Source organism: Leopardus geoffroyi, chromosome D1 (assembly GCF_018350155.1).
Source record: "Leopardus geoffroyi isolate Oge1 chromosome D1, O.geoffroyi_Oge1_pat1.0, whole genome shotgun sequence".
Classification (NCBI taxonomy): Eukaryota; Metazoa; Chordata; class Mammalia; order Carnivora; family Felidae; genus Leopardus; species Leopardus geoffroyi.
Window position 1 is genome coordinate 91069283 of NC_059329.1, and position 6477 is coordinate 91075759.

The following is a 6477-nucleotide window of genomic DNA, read 5'->3' on the forward strand; positions in this document are numbered from 1 at the left end:
TGGTTTCATTTTACTGAGTCAGTTGGACAGTTTTTAAAGATCCCTTGCAGGCCTCAAACAGCACTAAATTAAAGAATTCATTAAGGTACTATTCTGTCTAATAAAAATAGCATTACCTAACATTTATATAGTACTTACTTGGCATTTCAGGGACTCTATAATCATAAACTCTCATCACAAAAACCCTTTTAGTATTCGATAAGCCATGTTTTGAAGATGGGAATATTGAGGTACAACCCCTGTATCTCGCTGTTTTAACAAAATAAAAGATTTTCACATGTCCCAGGTAGATTGGCAGGGTGCTCTGCTCATTATGGTCACTCAAGATTCAGGCTGATCAACACGCCTGTCTCATAGGAGGCAGGGAATTTGGGGAGTGGAATCATACCAATTGCCCAGAAGGTGGCTAACAAGAAACATTTGGTGAATAGCACTAATTAATACTCCAGGGAATAATGATAGTATCTATTCTATAGGGTTATTTTGTATATTTAATGAGATGGTGCTTAGAAAGTACTAGCCACCTAGTAAATGTTGGCTATTAATGGTAATAATAAGCAGCCCTAATTTTTTTTTACAAGTTTTTTGTTGTTGTTGTTCCTTAAAGAGGAAAAATAGAACACATTACACACAGCATGTCAAATTGGAGCTCAGGCAGATCAAATTTAATTTTTGTTTGGAAGAATTAACTCCAGGCCTATTAACACAATTATAAATTGATTCTTGGCACCTGAAGACATTGTTTAGACATTCTAAAGAATATCAGAATGAATGGACCATATTTACTTGATTTAAGGCTCTTTGTAATTTTGACATTTCTTAGTCTGTACTGTATTTTATAGCCAATTGAATGTAAATATGACATGCCTTTTTTCCATTTAAAAATTTTTTGTTCCCGAAAAGCTGCTAATAAATTATGTATCTTAAAATTTTTGGTGTTCTTAAGAAAAAAAAGGCGAGTTGAAAAAATAAATGAAGTGTCATATCAAAAATAAAAGAGCTTTCACCACAATGCTTTTTAGGAAATGGTCAGCCCATACAGAATTTGGACTTGAGATGGATAACTGTTTGTGTTTGATCATTGTTCCCTCTCATATTAGGCTAAGCTTCTTTGCTTCACGAGAAATGTGATGCAGAGATGGTTATTTTTGCCATACTAAGAAATGTCTCTTGGTGGGATTTTTTGTAAAAGGTAGCTGTTGCGTTCTGAATCATTAGCCGACAGCAATACAGCTTTGAATGCAGCAAGAAAACAGCTTCCTCTCACTGGTGTGCAAAAGGGAAACAGCAGGGATTTCATATGGGATGTCAGTCTAGGTAAATGACATCTGTTATAACATTGTAGCTGTGACCGAGACATCCATTAATGGATGCAGGCATACCTCAACTACAGAAGGCAGCTGCCTTCTATAGCAGCGGGGTTCACTAGCAACAACACAATAACAGCAATTTATAAATCACGTCGAATTAAAATGGCAAACGTTGTGGCTGGCTTAGAAGCACTCTTCAACATCCCCTAGTCCAAGTTTCCTCACTGTCAGTTGATTGAGAAAATACTGAAGGGGCTGCCGTGCCCAAAGACATTCCAAATGCATGACAACGCATTGTGCTTGCACAGCCTTTCATGGAACCTGAAAGATTCCAAAGTAGCTGATCTGCACTGTGGGCACCTGGGTGGCTCAGTTGATTAAGCACCCTACTCTTGATTTTGGCTCAGGTCATGATCCTCACAGTTCGTGAGTTCGAGCCCTGTATCCAGCTCTGTGCTTGTGGTGGGGAGCCTGCTTGGGATTCTCTCTCTCTTTTCCTCTCACTGCCCCTCCCCCTGCTTGTGTGCTCTCTCTCTCTCTCTCTCTGTCTCTCTGTCTCTCTCTCAAAATGAATAAAATAAAACTTTAAAAAATAAAAGAAGAAAAATGCAAAGATTCTGACAAATGCCATACAAGAGATAATTATTAACAATCTTAAGATTAGCAATGTTAGTACCAAGTTAAATAAGATAATTAAAGAAAGATCATTAAAGGGATGCATTATATGATATGAATAACTACAGGACAAGTCAGAAGACCAACTAGTATCACCGAGGCCTTACTGTTTAAAGGTTGGCAGCATAATGCAGTCACTGAAAGCCCTGGTGTTGGGGAACCTGATTTCCCAGGTTTGCATGCTGGCCCTGTAACTTTGTAGCTATGTGAAACTGACCAAGGAACTTCTCTGCTTTGCTTTCCTCATGTATAAAATGGGTATCACAGGGTCACTGTATTAGAAGTGTTAACCAAGAAAAGCAATTAGAACATACCTGTCCCAGGGCAGATGGTCAGTAATAGATGTTGTCATTACTATGTGCCAGACACTCGAATATATCATTAAATGCACACAACTGTATAATATAGAAACTATTATCTCTCTCTTACAGATGAGGAAATTGAAACACAGAGAGATGTCACTGATCCAGAATCACACTATCAGTAGTACTGTGGATTCTGTGCCCACAGCCGCTGCTCTAAATGTAGAGCTGAAGAGAATCATAGGGTTTCTTAAATCTATCCCACATCTTTTTCAACCCACCTTCAGTGGGTTGGTGGAGGTGCAGGCAATGGTTGATAGTTGGAGGTGACTGTATATGGTTTTAGAGTAAGACAGGAGGCCCTCTTATCTATTAATAGTGTGACTGTGGGCAAGTTACTTGGTATTTCTGTGACTCAGTATATAAATATGCAAGAATTTTAGGATGATAATATTTGCCCCATGAGTTTTTTCTGTGGATTAAATAACAATGTGTGAATTTCCTAGTAGGTGCCCAATACATATTGATGTACTTCTATTTCTGCCAGCAGGGTTAGGAAAAAAAGCGATCATTATGTATATGGTTCTGTGCTAGGTGAAATAGAGAATATAAAAATGATGAGCGCTTCTTTGTAAAACATAACATCAAATACAGTTCTTGCTTTACACCCATCAATTTGTATTAAGCACAGGGGTGGATTCTGGTGCTTCTGATACTTCACAGTTGGACAGTTGAATCAGTGCCAGGCAACAGGTACAACGGGTGTCAGATCCTCTACCCTAGAATTTGGAATCAGACTCTGTATGGATTTTGAGGAAGTATCAATGTAAAAATTTGGGCCAGTCACATACAATTGACCCTTGCACCACGAGCCAACCCCTGTGCAGTTGAAAATCTGCACATAATTTTTGATTCCTCAAAAACATAACTATTGGGGCGACTCGGTGGCTCAGTCAGTTCAGCATCTGACTCCTGATTTCAGCTCAGGTCATGATCTCATGGTTGTGAGATTGAGCCCCACGTCAGGCTCTGAGCTGAGCATGGAGCCTGCTTAGAATTCTCTCTCTCCCTCTCCCCCTTTCCCTCCCCCATGCTCTCTCTCTCTCTTTCCCTCAAAAAAAAAAATAAATAAAAACAAAACAAAACAAAACAAAAACTTGTTAACTACAAACCTTACTGATAACATAGTCAATTAACACATATTTTGGATGTCACATGTATTTTTTACTATTCTTATAATACAGTAATCCAGAGAAAAATGATATTAAGAAAATCATAAGGGAGAGAAAATACATTTACAGTGTTTAAGTGGACCCATCTAGTGCAAATCCATGTTGTTCCGAGTAAGATGTATATGGAAAGGCGAATAGATGAACTATACAGATAAAAGAAAAACGAGGTAGACAGAAGCAGTTTGAGAACCTACTTGGCATCCATCAGAGAGAGATGATTTAAAAGTATCTGCTTAGGTTCCTGGTAGCCTGCTGTTTACTCTTCCCACTTGTCTTTTTTTTTTTTTTTTAATTTTTTTTTTAACGTTTATTTATTTTTGGGACAGAGAGAGACAGAGCATTAACGGGGGAGGGGCAGAAAGAGAGGGAGACACAGAATCGGAAACAGGCTCCAGGCTCTGAGCCATCAGCCCAGAGCCCGACGCGGGGCTCGAACTCCCGGACCGCGAGATCGTGACCTGGCTGAAGTCGGACGCTTAACCAACTGCGCCACCCAGGCGCCCCTCTTCCCACTTGTCTTGAGACCTGGTTTATTATCTTTTACTTGGGTTGTTTGAGTTTGTAGAATGTTTTTCCAGTAACTTCCATTTCATGCTTAAACTAGTTTGAAGTGAGTTTCTGTACTTTGTCATCAAATCACCTTGACTAAGGCACTGAGGTAGGAAAAAGAGCCGGAAACTAATACCTGTTAACCACTTCATTTAACTCCCAAACAGCCATGAATTATAGGTATTATTATTCACATTTTAGTGGTGAGAAAATTGGGATGGAGATTATGTAACTCGCTTAAGACCAAATGTCTATAAGTGATAGAAACATAAGTCTGCATGACACCATATCCCATTTTCATTGCCACCTTACTATGCAGGAAAAATCCTATTCCATATAGATGATGATGCACTAAAATGAATAATTCAAGGTCATTTGGGGGAGCTGAGAGTTGACAAACTTCATGTATGTAGGAATGGTACAGTAAGGATCTTATTAGACAATAAAGAATATTTTGTAATGTGAGGTTTCTAATTAAAGAAGATGTCTAAAAAGTAAAACCATTTAACGAGTATATAAAGACAATTTAGAGACCTACAATGACAGTTCCTGAACCTCATGTTGTTCCTGCCAACATGTTCCCTCATGTTGTTTTACTTTGTCTTCCTGTGAGGAATATGAATACCTGAAGATTTAATACTTAGGCAGCTTAAAAATTCTTTTCTTTTTCTTTTATTCTTTTAAATGACAAATAATTACAAAGCACTATTTTGTTTGTTTGTTTGTTTGTTTTGAATTTAGAAGATCTGTCTTTAAAACCAGCTATTTGGAGCTCTGGAATTATGAGTTGATTCAAAATATTTACTACCATGTAATAGTTATGAACATTTTCCTTTGAGATCATATTGCTCGTTTTTTGAAAAGAGCTTTATATATAATGCATGACACATGCTGCTAGGGTGTTAGCATGATCAGAAGTGAAAACGAATCTAGTCTAAATCTTCATTCTACTAAATAACTTGTAGATAAAAGTTGAGCCTCAGATTCTTTATGTGAATAATATAGAAGATATAGCCAGTAGTTGTACTTAATTCACAGGAGGTATGATAGTTTATTAGATAATTCAGGTGAAGTGGTTACTAGGCGAGGCAGGCTATCATTGTAATGGTTAAGTATCCAAGGCTTATAGTCAGAATGACTGGATTCACACGTAGCTCTGCTACTTAATAGAAGGTCAGACCTTGAGCGAGCTATGTAACCTTGCATAGATAACTTTGCAAGCTGTGAACCACAGCTTGCTGAAATGCAGGATCTTAATATCTGTATTACAGTGCTGTTTTGAGAATTAAATGATTCTATCTATGGAGAATACTTAATGATTGGCACCAAGTAAATACTCAATAGTTACAGGCTGTTTTTATTAAAACAATGTATTTGCGATCTCTACTACAAATGGAGTTAGATCTGTATCTGATGCCATAAAGGAGCCTATAGGTATGACTGCCTCTATGTGACATAGTGATTCACTGTGCAGGAGTGGAGAAATGAAGACGGGGGAAATATGAAAGGTTAAGACTATGGTCACAACTAAGATAACATCTTAGTAGGTCAGCCCTTGGAAATGGAAAGCAACAAATTGAGTAGAAGGAGTTTCCTACCATAACAAAAGCTGTTATTGATGTTAAACATCTACAAGGGGACGTGGGATTTCTAGGGTTAGTACTCCTGAGATACCTACAGAGAATGATCCTGATGTTCTGCTGCTCTTCTAGAACATAAGGAATAAAGCCTTAGGGGAGCATGGAGATCACCCAGTTTCTAAATGTCATTATAGCTGCTTAACTTAAAAGCAACAAGAGGAAAACCTTTGGAAAATATTGATTGTGAAATATGGCCAAATTACAGAAAATTACTTACTTTATATTTCTTTGTAAGTATGTAAAGTTTCCAAAACATGGTGAGAAATCAGTTTCACCTTCTAAGAAGTGGTAGGAAGAAGATAGCTGAGGAGATTCAGGGAGATAAAACAAACAAAAAGACAAATAATTGGGAAAATGCAATTTTTAAATCATGAGATAGACTAATATAATAGAAAAAAAATTAATGCTAAATAGTTGTAGGTTCAAATTCTGGGTAAATTACCTCAGGTAAATTACCTCAGCTTTCTGATCTGTAGTTTACCTATAACATATGGAGATATATATATATATATATATATATATATATATATATATATATTCAGATATGATTACATGTATCACTACGTATACTTTAAATTATAATTTGAGGGGCGCCTGGGTGGCTCAGTTGGTTAAGTGGCCGACTTCGGCTCAGGTCATGATCTCACAGTCTGTGAGTTCGAGCCCCACGTCGGGCTCTGTGCTGACAGCTCAGAGCCTGGGGCCTGTTTCAGATTCTGTGTCTCCCTCTCTCTGACCCTCCCCTGTTCACGCTCTGTCTCTCCCTGTC